This window comes from Cetorhinus maximus, unplaced genomic scaffold (assembly GCF_964194155.1).
Source record: "Cetorhinus maximus unplaced genomic scaffold, sCetMax3.hap1.1 HAP1_SCAFFOLD_162, whole genome shotgun sequence".
Lineage (NCBI taxonomy): Eukaryota > Metazoa > Chordata > Chondrichthyes > Lamniformes > Cetorhinidae > Cetorhinus > Cetorhinus maximus.
This window is the reverse complement of record NW_027596150.1, coordinates 288,558-304,170: the sequence shown is the minus strand read 5'-3', so window position 1 is coordinate 304,170 and position 15,613 is coordinate 288,558.

Sequence of the window (15,613 nt, the reverse complement as noted above, 5' to 3'; positions counted from 1 at the left end):
ATGAGACAGGCAGTCAGCAGCACAAAGTAGAACAGGTGAGAGGAGAACCTCAAGACAGACAGTCAGCAGGACCTAGAGGAGAGTAAGAGAGGAGGACCCCAAGACAGACAGTCAGCAGCACCTAGAGGACAGTGCGGAAGGAGGACTCTGAGACAGGCAGGCAGTGCAGTCCAGTCTGTGGCTCCAGAGTGGATCAACCATATTCTGAGAAAAATCTAGTGTGATAACACAGATAAAACAGCTAGTTGATTCGAGGTTCTTGCAGTTTGTATGCACAAAAGCTCAGACTTAGCTGGGAGTTGGAGAGTAAGCAGACCTGTGTGGAAGCATTCCTGAGCGGGAGATATAAATCAAGGCAGAGGCTTGAGGGCTACACTTACCTGAGAATTGGAGATGTAATTAAGAACATAAGAAACAGGAACAGGAGTAAACCATTTGGCCTCTCGAGCCTGCTCCGCCATTCAATAAGATCATGGCTGATCTTCTCATGTTTCGATTTCCACATTTTCATCTACCCCCGATAATCTTTGATTCCCTTGCCTAATAAGAATCTATCAACTCTACCTTCAAAATATTCAGTGACCCCGCCTCCACCACCTTCTGAGGCAGCGAGTTCCAAAGTCGCATAACCCTCTGAGAGAAATGATTTCTCCTCATCTCTGTCCTAAAATGGTGACCCCTAATTTTAAAACAGTGGCCCCTAGTTCTGGACTCACCCACAAGAGTGATCCTTTCCACATCCACCTTGTCAAGGCTGTTCAGGATCTTGTATACTTCAATCAAATCACCTCTCACTCTTCTAAACTCCTGTGGAAACAAACCCAGTCTGTCCAACTTTTCCTCAAAAGACAACCCAGGTATCATCTCCTTTGAACCACCTCCAATGCATTTACATCCTTCCTTAAATAAGGAGACCAAAACCGCACACACTGTTCAAGGTGCGGTCTCACCAATGCCCTGTATAACTGAAGCATAACATCCTTACTTTTATGTTCAATCCCTCTCATAATAAAGGATAGCATTCCATTAGCCTTCTTAATTACTTGCTGTACCTACATACTAACTTTTTGTGACTCACATACTAGAACACCTAGATCCCTCTGCACCTCAGAATTCTGCATTTATTCTGCAGTTCTCCATTTAAGTAATACTCTGCTTTTTTGTTCTTCCTGCCAAAATGAACAACTTTACATTTACCCACATTAAACTCCATTTGCCAGATCTTTGCCCACGCGCTCAACCTATCTATATCCATTTGCAGCCTCCTCATGTCCTCTTCACAACATACTTTCCTACCTATCTTTGTATCATCTACAAATTTAGCTACCATGTCTTCACTCCCCTCATCTAAATCATTGATGTAAATTGTAAAAAGTTGAGGCCCCAGTACAGACCCCTGTGGGACTCAATTTGTCATACCCTGCCAATCTGAAAAAGACCCATTTATGCATACTCTCTGCTTTCTGCCAGCCAGCCAATCTTCTATCCATGCTAATATTTTACCCTCTACACCATGCACTTTTATTTTCCATAATAATCTTTAATGTGGCACCTTATCAAATGCCTTCTGGAAATCCAAGTACAATACGTCTACAGGCTCCTCTTATCCACAGTGCATGTTACTCCTTCAAAAAACTCCAATAAATTGGTTGAACATGATTTTCCTTTCACAAAACAATGCTCACTCTTCTCCATCACCTTGAGCTCTTCTGAGTGCCCAGCTATAACCTCCTTAATGATCAATTCTAAAACCTTCCCCATGATAGATGTGAAGCTAACTGGTCTATAGTTTCCTGTTTTCTGCCTCCATCCCTTCTTGAATAGAGGGCTTATATTTGCTACTTTTCAATCTGATGGAACCTTTCCAGAATCTAGCGATTCTCCTTACCACTTTCTAGTCTCCAGTTTAAAGTAAAATAGATCAAAAGTAAGCTTAAGGTAAGGCAGGGCAGCTCGGTTGCAAGGTTTGTGCATCTAGTGGTATGTGTAGAGTCATGGACACTTCACATGGCCTAGACAAGCGCATGTAGAAGAAGTGGCACCGGCTGCTGCAGCTTGCGCTCTGGGTTTTGGAGCTTCAGCAATGGCTGGAGTCACTGCGATGCTTCCACGATGCTGAGAACTACAAGGATGACACATTTAACAATGTGATCACACTGCAGGTTAGGAGCATGCAGGCTGAGAGGGAATGGGTGACTGCCAGACAGTCTAGGAGTAGCAGGCAGGTAGCACAAGAGACATCTGGGTCTATCTCACTCACTAACCGGTTTTCCATTTTGGATTCTTGTGAGGGTGATAGTTCCTCAGGGGAATGCAGCCATAGCCAAGTCCGCAGCAGCACATGTGGCTCAACTGCACAGGTGGGAAGAAGAATGGCGAAGCAACATTGGTAGGGGATTCGATCGTTAGTGGAACAGATAGGCATTTCTACACCATGGACGTGACTTCAGGATGGTATGTTGCCTTGTGGCAGGACATCCTTTGCGGGAGGGTGAACAGCCAGAGGTCATGGTCCACATTGGTACTAATGATTTAGGTAGAAAGAAGGATGAGGTCCTAAAAGCAGATTTGAGGGAGTTAGAAAAGAGATTGAAAAGCAGGACTTCTCAGTCAGTAATCTCAGAAATGGCGTATGAGGGAGGGCAATAGGTTTCTGGGGCAGAGGATGGGTTACACCTTAGCAGGACTGGGATTAATATCCTTGCAGGGAGATTTGCTAGTGTTGTGGGAGGTGTTAAACTAGGTTGGCAGGGGGAAAAGAACCTGAGAGCGAATTCAGATAGGAGAGAAACAAAGCTGGGAATGGGAAGTAGTAACATAGTAAGTGAAAGTGGAAGGCAGCAAAAACAAATGCCAGCATCAAATAGAATCAAAATACAGAATAGTGTGAAAAAGGCATAAATAAAGGAACTCTATCTAAATGCATACAGCTTTTCGTAACAAGAAGGAAACAGGTATGATCTAATTGACATTGCGGAGACGTGTCTGTAGGGTGACCAAGCTGGGAACTGAATGTTAAGGGTATTTGACCTTTAGGAAGAACAGACAAAAAGGAAAAGGAGGTGGGGTAGCGCTGCTAATAAAGGATGTGATCAGTACATTAAGGAGGCAGGATCTTAGATCAGAAGAACAAGATGTAGAATCTGTTTGGGTGAAGCTAAGAAACAGCAAACATTGATAGGATTTGTTTATAGGCCACCAAACAGCAGTGATAGCATGGGACAAGTTAGCTGTGGTGGATTGGGAAGATACGTTAAAAAGTAAGATGGTAGAAAGGCAATGGCTTAAATCCTAGCATTAATACATGGTTTACAAAAAATATACTTTAAGGCACAAAAATGCATTAGGAAAAGTGAGTCAATGAAGGAAGTTAAAGATTGTATTAGATCAAAGGAAGAGGCTTATAAAGTTGCCAAAAAGTATTAAACCTGAGGATTTGGAGAATTCTAGAATTCAGCAAAGGAGGACCAAGAAACTGATAAAGAATTAGAAAATAGAATATGAATGTAAAGTAGCAAGAAACATAAGTGGGCTCCAAAAGCTTCTATAGTACTTTGAAAAAGCAAAGATTAGCAAAAACAAATGTGGGCCTATCACAGGCAGAGACAGGGGGATTTATAATGGAGAATAGGGAAATGGCAGAGAAGCTAAATAATTACTTTGTGCTAGTCTTCACTGGGGAAGGTTAAAAAAAAACCTTCCAGAAACACTGGAGACCGAAGGGACTAGCGGGAATGAGGAACTGAAAGAAATTAGTATTAGTAAAAAAAGTAGTACTGGAGAAATTAATGGGGCTGAAGGTTATTAAATCCCCAGGACCTGATGTTTTCCATCCCAGAGTGTTGAAAGAGATGGCTGTATAGACAGTAGATGCATTGGTGGTCACCTTGCAAAATTCTGGAATAGTGCCTGGAAAGTTGCAAATATAACTTCACTATTTGAGAATGAAGGCAGAGAGAAAATGGGGAACTACAGACCTGTATAGCCTGACATCAGTAGTAAAGGATGTGATAATTGGACACATAGAAAATAACGATCTGATTGGGCGGAGTCAACATGGATTTATGAAAGGGAAATCATGTTTAACAAACCTGTTGGAGTTTTTTGAAAACTTATACTCCTGAAACATATGAATCATAAAATTAGATATTTGTATAATTAAACTGGGACATGGGGCTGGATTTTATGGGGTGTCAGAAGGGAATTGCCCTGGGTGTCCTCAACATTGACTCTGGACCCCATGAAGTCTCATGGTACCAGGTCAAACATGGGCAAGGAAACCTCCTGCTGATTACCAAGTACCGCCCTCCCTCAGCTGATGAATCAGTGCTCCTCCATGTTGAACACCACTTGGAGGAAGCACGGAGGGTGGCAAAGGCACAGAATGTACTCTGAGTGGGGGATTTCAATGTCCATCACCAAGAGTGGCTTGGTAGCACCAATGCTGACTGAGCTGGCCAAGTGCTAAAGGACATTGCTGCTAAACTGGGTCTGCGGCAGGTGGTTAGGTAACCAACACGAGGGAAAAACATACTTGACCTCATCTTCATCATCCTGCCTGCGCAGGTGCATCTGTCCATGATAGTATCGGTAGGAATGACCACCGCACAGTCCTTGTGGAGAGGAAGCCCCATCTTCACATTGAGGATACCCTCCATCGTGTTGTGTGGCACTACCACCATGCTAATTGGGATAGATTTTGAACAGATCTAGCAACTCAAGACTGGGCATCTATGAGGCGCTGTGGGCCATCAGCAGCAGCAAAATTGTACTCGAACACAATCTGCAACCTCACGGCCTGGCATATCCCCCACTCTACCATTACCATTAAGCCAGGGGACCAACCATGGTTCAGTGAAGAGTGCAGGAGCAGCACCAGGCGTACCTAAAAATGAGGTGTCAATCCGGTGAAGATACAACATAGGACTACTTGCCTGCCAAACAGCATAAGCAACAAGCGATAGACAGAGCTAAGCGATTCCACAACCAGCAGATCATATCTAAGCTCTGCAGTCCTGCCACATCCAGTCATGAATGGTGGTGGACGAATAAACAACTCACTGGAGGAGGAGGTTCCGCAAATATCCCCATCCTCAATGATGGGGGAGCCCAGCACATCAGTGCAAAAGATAAGGCTGAAGCATTTGCTACAATTTCCAGCCAGAAGTGCCGAGTGGATGATCCATCTCAGCTCCTCCGGAGGTCCCCAGCATCAGAGATGCCAGTCTTCAGCCAATTCGATTCACTCCACGTGATATCAAGAAATGGCTGAAGGCATTGGATACTGCAAAGGCTATGGGCCCTGACAATATTCTGGCAATAGTACTGAAGACTTGTGCTCCAGAAGACTGCACCCAATTTGGGTTCTGCCAGTGTCACTCAGCTCCTGACTTCATTACAGCCTTGGACCAAACAAGGACAAAACAGCTGAACTCCAGAGGTGAGGTGAGAGTGACTGCCCTTGACATCAAGGCGGCTTTTGACCGAGTGTGGCATCAAGGAGCCTTAGCAAAACTGGAGTCAATGGGAATCGGGGGAAAACTCTCCACTGGTTGGAGTCATACCTAGCACAAAGGAAAATGGTTGTGGTTGTTGGAAGTAAATCATCTCAGTTCCATGACATCACTGCAGGAGTTTCTCAAGATAGTGTCCTTGGCCCAACCATCTTCAGCTGCTTCATCAATCCATCATAAGGTCAGGAGTGGGGATGTTCGCTGATGATTGCACAATGTTCAGCACCATTCACGACTCCTCAGATACTGAAGCAGTCCATGTCCAAATGCTGCAAGACCTGGACAATATCCAGGCTTGGGCTGACAAGTGGCAAGTAACATTTACGCTACTCAAGTGCCAGGCAATGACATCTCCAACAAAAGAGAATCTAACCGTCACCCGTTGACATTCAGTAGCATTACCATCGCTGAATCCCCCACTATGAACCTCCTTGGGGTAACCATTGACCAGAAATTAAACTGAACTAGCCATATAAATACTGTGGCTACAAGAGCAGGTCAAAGGCTAGGAATCCTGTGGCAGTCAGGAGTGTGATGGAATACTCCTCACTTGCCTGGATGAGCACAGCTACAACAACACTCAAGAAGCTCGGCACCGTTCAAGACAAAGCAGCCTTAACAGCACTGTGGGTGTACCTACACCACATGGACTGCAGTGGTTCAAGAAAGCAGCTCACTACCGCCATCTCAAGGGCAATTAGGCATGGGCATTAAATGCTGGCCGAGCCAGTGATGCCCACATCTCATGTCGGAATAAAAAAAAACATGCTGTGCATGATTGAGACTGGTCTGACATACCCTCCTCCTCCCTGGACTGGGACAAGGACAGTCTCTGCAAGCTCAACAATGTAAACTGAAGCGCTTCTTCACTCAGCACTCCTCCCATTTTGGCCCCAAGTGGCTTATTTCATTCTGTAACATACTCTCGCCCCATTCTGGCACTGAAGACTAGTTAGTACCCTCTGCACCCTCCTTCCAGTCATGTGTCTGAGTGCAACCTTCCCCACTCTTACCCCTCAGAGGAGCCCTCACCTTACAGCCCCTTCCCTTGCCTCAGACCAGTTTCTCCCCTTCCCCAATGAGAAGCTATGCCCGGCTTACCGCTAGTCCGGTAGGTGGAGACATGCCTGTGACAGCCGCCTGAAAACGATGTGGTGCTGCCTGCGAAGCCTGGTGCTGCGCCATGCAAGGCAGGTGAACAAACCTGAAAGTCATGAGCGAATTATAGGTCGCCACAAGCACATCACTTATATCCTGTTGTGAAACATATCATTCTAATTGCACACTGATGTGCCCTGATGATTCACATGGGGGATGATTCCGATGAGCAGTCCTTATAATGAGATGCAAATGTATTGAAATGATGTTCCTGATGTGCCTTGGCGGGAAATGCGGCCTGCCATTGGAGGCTGTAATGCACAATTGCAAACTGGTTTCACGACAACGTGAAACTGATTTCTGGCCTTGTCGTGATATTTTCCACTCCCACCTGCCATGACACCTGCCATGGGCGGGAGTGGAAAATCTCGGCCGAAGACCTGACAGTCTTGTCCTGGCAACAATTGAAGGAGAAATTGAAGATAAGGTAAAATTGGATGGATGAATAACATTGAGACATGGACTGAGGGAGGCTCGAAAAAAGCCAGAGAAGAAGCCAATGGCCCCATTAAGGCTATGGTGAAAATTAACAAACTCTCAGAGCCTCACATAATCTTGATAGAGGATTCCACCATTAAGTCACCTTTTAATCTTCTCCATCCCAAGGAGAACAGAAATAACTCTTCCAACTTCTCATAATTGAAGTCTCTCATTCCTTGTAACATCCGGATAAACCTCTTTGTACCCTTTCTATGGCCTTCACATTTTTCATGAAATGTGGTTCCCAAAACAGTCCCCAATACTCCAACTGAGACCTGACCAGTGATTTAGAAAGTTCTAGCATGATCTCTATATTCTCTTCCTTCATTTATAAACCCAAGTAACTGATACGCTTTGGACCACCGAATCAACCTGTCCTATCTCCTTTAAGGAATTAGGATATCAAGATCTCTCTGTTCATCTGCATTTTTCAAAATCATGCAATTTATAGTATCCAGTCTTTCCATATTATTCCTGCCAAAGTGCATGCCTTCACATTTCTCTGCAGTGAACTCTATCTGCCTTGCTTCTGGTTTCACCATCCTATCATCCTGAAGTCTGCAACTATCCTCATCACTATCTTTCATATTGTCCGAAAGTTTTACAATGCTGCTCCCTACACCCAAGTCTAGGTTTTTGATAAAAATTTAAAAGTGTGATGGGGCCAAAACTGACCTTGGGGAACATGTTACCCTGAATTATGTGTGCGGTCTGAGAGCGACAACATTTCCCTATTGTCTCTCTGATGACTGGTTGCTATGCAAGTTGACACCTCGGGGCTATGCTGGTTTTGCAGGATGTGCCTAGTGTTCTTTATTTTTGCACATTATGTTGCCAGAACGCCCACTGTGCTGTGGTTTCACTGCTAGAGAGCTGCTTCATTTCATTTTGAAGGAAGGGGCAGGGTCTTGTAAGAAATACCAGTATAAAGAGATCCAAAGAACAACAACCGCTCAAACAGCAACAGCACCAAGTTAAAGCAGAGTTCAAGCAAAACTGTGAAGACAGCAGCATGGGATTCCTCAGATTGGTAGAACTAATCTAGAATTACAAAAATCATATTTTATTCTATTGTTCCATTCAATCTGTCTAATTTGCTTTTATTTATTCCACAGAGAAATCTACTGTGTTTGATCCTCTTTCAGATGATCAATTAGACATGGGTATTTGCAGAAGATTTCCAGGTGAGGATAAAGCCTGAATTTAAGTATGTGCATGGATGTCTCTCTCTCTCTCTCCCTCAGTCTTTCTCTCTCTCTTTCTTTCTATGTCTTTCTCCATGTCTTTCTCTCCCAGTCTTTCTCACTCTCAGTCTTTTTCCCTCTCTCCCTAGTCTTTCTATCCATCTCTCAGTCTTTCTCTCTCCATCTCTCATTGTCACTCACTCTTTTTTCTCTTTCCATCTTTCTCTATATCTCCCAGTGTTTGTCTCTGTCCATCCCCATCTCCCTCTCGATCTTTATATCACTGTCTTTTTCTCTCTCGGTCTCTCTGTCAGTCTTTCTAACTCTCTCTGGCAGTCTTTCCCTTTCAGTCTTTCTCTCTCTCCTTCTGTGTTTCTCTTTCTCTCTCTCACTCTCAATCAATCTTTCTCTATGCCTCTCGACCTTTCTCTCCCTGTCTCCCTCTCGGTCTTTCTTTAAACCCAGGTCTCATTCTCTTTTTCAATCTCTCACAGTCCTTTCTCTCTCTCTCTCTCTCCTTCTCCCTTGGTCCTGCTCTCTCTCTTTCAGTTATTTCTCTCACTCTCTTGTCTTTCTCCCTCTCGGTCCTTTCTCGCTCTCTATCTTCATCGCTCTCTCTGTCTTTCATTCTTTTTCTCTCTCTCTCCCTCTGTCTCTCTCTTCATCTTTCCAACTTTCTCTTGGTCTTTCTCTTGTTCCTCTATCTTTATCTCTCTCTCAGTACCTCTATCAGTCTTTCTCTCTCACTTTTTCTCTGTCTCCCAGTCTTTCTCTGTCTCTCTCAGTCTTCCCCCTGCCTTGTGGTTATTTGCTCTGTATCTTGTTCTTTCTCTCCGCCTCTTGAAATTCCACCTTCTCTCCTTTCACCCCTTTCCTTCTCACAGAATCACACAGAGCAGAAGAGGCCCTTTGGCCCATCGAGTCTGCACTGACATGTGAGAAACACCTGACCTACCTACCTAATCCCAGTTACCAGCACTTGGCCCATAGCCTTGAATGTTATGACATGCCAAGTGCTCATTCAGGTACTTTTTAAAGGATGTGAGGCAACCCGCCTCCACCACCCTCCCAGGCAGTGCATTCCAGTCCGTCACCACCCTCTGGGTAAAAAGGTTTTTCCTCACATCCCCCCTAAACCTCCTGCCCCTCACCTTGAACTTGTGCCCCCTCGTGACTGACCCTTCGACTTAGGGGAACAGCTGCTCCCTATCCACCCTGTCCATGCCCCTCATAATCTTGTACACCTCGATCAGGTCACCCCTTAGTCTTCTCTGCTCCAACAAAAACAACCCAAGTCTATCCAACCTCTCTTCATAACTTAAGCGTTTCATCCCAGGCAACATCCTGGTGAATCTCCTCTGCACCCCCTCCAACACAATCACATCCTTGCTATAATGTGGCGACCAGATCTGAACACAGTACTCCAGCTGTGGCCTCACCAAGGTTCTAAACAACTCCAACATGACCTCCCTACTTTTGTAATCTATGCGTAGATTGATAAAGGCAAGTGTCCCATATGCTTTTATCACCACCGCACTAACATGCCCCTCCGCCTTCAGAGATCTAGGGACACAGTCTACCTTGGCCAGATCCTGCCTTATTTTACTAAAATCCGCTCTTCCCCAATCCATAACATTTATTTGCAACTTGTCTATTTCCTTGACCATAACAAGCTTAAATTGTACTGTGTTGTGGTCGCTATCACTAAAATGCTCCCCCACCACCACCTCAGCCACCTATCCAGCTTCATTCCCCAGAATTAGGTCCAGCACTGCGCCGTCCCTTGTTGGACCCTCTACATATTGACCTAAAAAGATCTCCTGTACACATTTCAAGAAATCCACTCCATCCAAGCCCTTAACACTATGTCTATCCCAATTAATGTTGGGAAAGTTGAAATCAACTAATATAATTACCCTATTGTTATTGTTTTTACACACCTCCGCAAACTGTGCACATATTTGCTCCTCAATTTCCCGCTAACTATCTGGGGGTCTATAATAAACACCTAACAATGTGGCTTCCCCTTTTTTATTCCTAAGCTCTACACACAAAGCTCCATTTGATGCCCCCTCCAAGATATCATCTCTCCTTACTGCAGTAACTGACTGCTTAACTAATAATGCAATGCCTCCTCCTCTTTTACCACCTCCCCTGTCTCGCCTGAAGATTCTGGAATGTTGAGCTGCTAATCTTGCCCCTTCCTCAACCACGTCTCAGTGAAGGCTACCTTATCACAATTCTATGTGCCAATCCTCACCCTTAACTCATCCGTTTTACCTTTAATACTCCTGGCATTAAAGTAGAGGCCATCCAGCCTTGCCTTACTCCCTTGAAACTTAATGCAGCTGTACTCCCTCTGACTTGATTATTTTACTGTATTATGATGTGTCCCTATTCTGCTAACATTCTGTGTCCCCTCCCCCGCTGAATTAGTTTAAACTCCTCCCAACAGCACTAACAAACCTGCCCACATGCATGTTCATCCCGCTCTGGTGCAGATGTAGACCGTCCCACTTGTACAGGTCCCACCTTCCCCAGAAATGGTCCCAATGATCCAGCAATCTAAAACCCTCCCTCCTGCACCAACTCTTAAGCCATGTATTCATCTGCGCTATTCTCCTATTTGAGCTCACTAGTATGTGGCACTGGGAGTAATCCATAGATTACAACCCAAGAGGTCCTGCTTTTTAGTCTACTGCCTAACTCCCTGAATTCTTGATGCAAGACCTCATCCCTCTTTCTACCTATGTCATTGGTACCAACATGTATCATGACCTCTGCCTTATCGCCCTCCTCCTTCAGGATGCCCTGCAGCCGTTCAGTGACATCCCAGACCCTGGCACCAGGGAGGCAACACACCCTCCTGGAGTCATGTTGACAGCCACAGTTGCGCCTATCTGTTCCCCTGACTATAGAGTCCCCTATTACTTTTGCTCTTCCTCTCTTCCTCCCCTCCTGTACAGACAGGCTGCTTGTGGTGCCAGAAGTTTGGCTCTGTCGGCACTCCCTGGAGGAACCAGTGCCCTCATCAGCCTCCAAAATGGAATACTGATTTGCGAGCGGGACCCCAGAGGACTCCTGAACTACCTGCATGTGTCTCTTGGACTGCCTGGTGGTCACCCATTCCCTTCCTTCCTCAAGTCCCTTCAGCTGCGGTGTGACCACCTCTCTAAACGTGCTATCCATGATGCTCTCAGACTCGCGGATGCTCCACAGTGTCCCCAGCTGCCGTTCCAGCTTTGAAACCCGAGCTTCCAGGAGCTGCAGCTGGACACACTTCCTGCACACATGCTGGTCCCGGGCACTGGAAATGTTCCCGGCTTCCCACATGGAGCACGAGGAGCACACCACGGTTTTGAGCTCTCCTGCCATGACTTATCCCTCTAAATTAAATCTTTTAAATCAATTATTCTAGGGCCCTTCTTTCCTGATTCTCGTTACTACAGAATATACAAACTATAAACCACAAAAAGACCTTAAAACATAAGCAATAAAAGTAGTAAATACTTACCCGACCTTACCCACAACTTACCAGTCATTCCTTTCCCTTGCAGCCTCTACTGCTGCAGCAGGGCAAGACCACTCTCTGAAGATTTAAGAAGTTGGATAGCAAAGAAAAAATGCAAAGAGCACCTCTTCCCCTATGCACCGAATTCCCACTGTGCACCAAATTGCCACTACCCACACTCACTCTGGCTGTGTCTCACTCAGGATGAGGTCTCTCCCCTGTTCATGTGCAAGCACACTCTAAGCTCTCTCATGGTCTTTCTCTTTTTTATTCTGCCTCTCCTGGTCTTTCTATCTCCAGGTCTTTTGTCCTGTCTCTTGCTTTTTCCTCTCTCAGTCTGCCTGTCTCTCGGTCTTCCTCGGTCTCTTGGTTTACCTCTCTCTCTCTGTTTGTTAGTCTGCCTCTCTAATAACAAGGCGCACTAACACTAAAGGGTTCTGAATTTTTCAGTAAATAAAATCTGAGCAATGTAGGCAATAAAAGATAACTAAAACATTTCAGTTAACTCCCCATAAAATAAAGTGACATCAGCATTAAAGGAAGCAACAGATTGGTGAGTAGCTGGTGAGTATTTTTTTATTTAAATCTCAAATTTATTTCTGTTATGACAGTATTTAGTCTAATATATAGAAGCATGACAGGGCCTTTGAGACTGTGGAGTGCACATCCTGTTCCGTGTCGGAACTCCAGCACATTTCTCGTGTCCTAGAGCACCACATGTGCAGGTCATGTCATCAAATAGTTGTTTGGTCATACAGAACTCAAGTATTGCTGAAAAAAAAGACATGCTGTCCAAGCTTTTTATCTTATACTCATCAGGACAGATCACAAGGTTACCAACAGTAAAGAGAACAATAATTTATACTGCATGAGAAGAAAGTGCCAATTGGACAATTGCCAATTGGCAAATGGACTCTGATTGGTAGAGGCATTGCCATAGAGAATGCACCAGGGAACAGTTAACTGCCATGATATTATTCAAATTCAAACCGGGCAGATCTACGCTGATTGGTCAAGGCATTGCCGTGGGGAATGAACCATGGAATGGCTGTCCTTCAAACTTTCGTTTAGTTGAAAAAGGCTTAATGCTCCTTCTGTCTGCACACAGCCTGTGTGTGAATATATGTGGTTTCTTGCATGCATAAGTACGAGCCCAACTGATAATCTTAAGTTGATTTACAGGGTAGTTCTCAGCACAACCAAGATTGTTTAGCAAGTGTTGTCCAATCATGGAATCACATCTAATGTTGAACATTATGTTTTGAGTTTTGCAAGCACAGGCTGTTTGAGTATGGTCAGTACTTTGTCTGTTGCGAACAGCCGAAGGTACGTGCTGTTTGATATGATCTGCCAGTTGTTGGGACATACACGATTGGACAAGACTTGCTAAACAACCCTGATTGTGCTTGTAGCTCACCAACTTTATTCACAACACTTTGTGCATTTACATACATGCATTTTAAACCTGTCTTTGTATTCCTCATAGTCCTTTTTAGTCTGTGCCTACCTAATATGGTACTACTTCCTTCTCTCATACTATCCAACACTCTCTCACTCTTTACTGCACCTTGTTCCTCTTTTCTTCTTCTATATCCTGATGCCCCCCACACCGCCAATTTAGTTTAAACTCTTCCCAGCTACACTAGTGAACCTACCCATGAGCACGTTGGTCCCAGTCTTGTTGACATGCTACTGTCCCTTTTAAATAGGTGCCTCCTGTTCAGAACTGATCCCAATGTCCCAAGAAGCTGAAAGCCTCTCGCCTGCACCATGCTGCAAGTAATATGTTGATTCTCCTTTTCTCTATTCTCCTTATTTCTATTCTCCATATTGGCACTGGAGTAATTTAAAGGTTACTATCTTAGAAGTCCTACTTTTTAACTTGCTCCCTAACTCCTGCATATCTGCCCATAAGACCTCAATCCCTGTCCTCTCTGTGCTATTGCTAGCAACATGTATCACAATTTCTGGCTCAGTCCCTTCACCCTACAGAATATTCTGCATCGTCTCCATTACGTCCTTTACCCTGGCATTAGGGAAGCAACACACCATGTGGGACTCAGGAGGAGATTACAGAAATGCTTGTCTGTTCCCCTAACTGTGGAACCTCCTACAACAACTGCATTTCTACACTTGCTGTTCCATGCTGTGCAGTCCCTTGCCCATTGATGCCATGGTCTGGACTGGGCTCCATCAAAATGAAGGAACTAAGGATGAAAATTGTGGAGGTACTGTCCATAATCTTCCAATTCTCCTTAAACTCAGCGTGCTGTCAGGGGACTGGAGAATTACAAATGCTACCCGCTTGTTTAAAAAAGAGTGTAAGGATAAGCCCAGCAACTATAGACCAGTATGCTTAATAGTTGGAAAGATTTTAGAAACAATAATCTAGGGCAAAATTAACTATCACTTTGATAAATGCAGGTTAATCAATGAAAGTCAGCATGGATTTGTTAAGGGCAATTCATGTTTAACCAACTTGAATGAGTTTATTGATGAGGTAACTATTGATGAGGGTAATATAGTTGATGTGGTGTTTGATAAAGTGCCAAGTAACAAGTTTGTCAGCAATGTTGAAGCCCATGGAATAAAAGGTTGAGTAGCAGCACGAATATGAAATTGGCTGAGTGACAGGAAACAGAGAGTAGAGGTGAATAGTTGTTTCTTGGACTGAGGGAAGATTAGGTTCCCCAGGGGTTGGTACAAGGTCCACTACTTTTCCTGATCTATAGACCTTGGTGTACAGGGCACAATTTCATAATTTGCAGATGACACAAATCATGGAAACACTGTGAACTGCAATGAGGATAGTGATAGGCTTCAAGTGCTCATAAACAGAGAGATGGAATGGGTGGGGGACACATGGCAGGTAGAATTTAATGCAGAGAAGTATGAATTGATACATTTTGATCAGGAGAACAAGTAGAGGCAACATAAAATAAAGGGTACAATTCTAAAGGATGTGCAAGGACAAAGGATCCTGGGGTACATATGTACACATCATTGAAGGTGTAATGTTGTACTAAAATCTTCTCTACTGGTTTTAGTCTGTCGTACATGAAATGGCCGGTCAAAGAAACATGCTGGAGTTTATGATGGAAACACAGGACAAGATGGGATCTCTGAGTGCTGAGCCATGCAGTGAGTAGCATTACAACTGAGAATATAGTTTTACTAGTCAGGTGTAAGTCAAGTCACTTATTCTGGAAAGAAAATAGCAGAGAAGGTAATGTTGGTAGATAATAGCAGGCAATTTCCTCATCAGGATCATTTGTTTGCTATTGAACAATCCACAGAAATATTCTGTTTCCAATAAAGTAGCAATCTGAGGAATGTCATATCCATGTTAAACATTATTAAATGTAATTAAACGATATTAAGATCAACTGTAACTTAAAGGATAAAGAGATAAGGTTTGAACTTATCCACACTGATGCGTTGCCCTCAACAGGGTTCACACTGACTCCAACATCCAATTGAGTGGAACCAATCTGAACAGACTAACACTGGACCCTTTGGTGCATCCAGCCTGTCCCAACAATTTCCAGTATTGTTCTCCCAATTCCTCCTTTAACCATTTGATCCCCTGAGAGAGAGAGACAAATAAACAGATAAAAATCCAGGCCAAGGAAGAAGTCTGAGAAATTCCTTACCAACCCCGCCTTGGGGATTGAAACTAGTCTAGGAGATCACTCTGGCCCTGAATTCCCTACTGCACCTTACTTTAGTAAGAGGTGATGTCCACCATGATCAGAACCAGGTCCAGC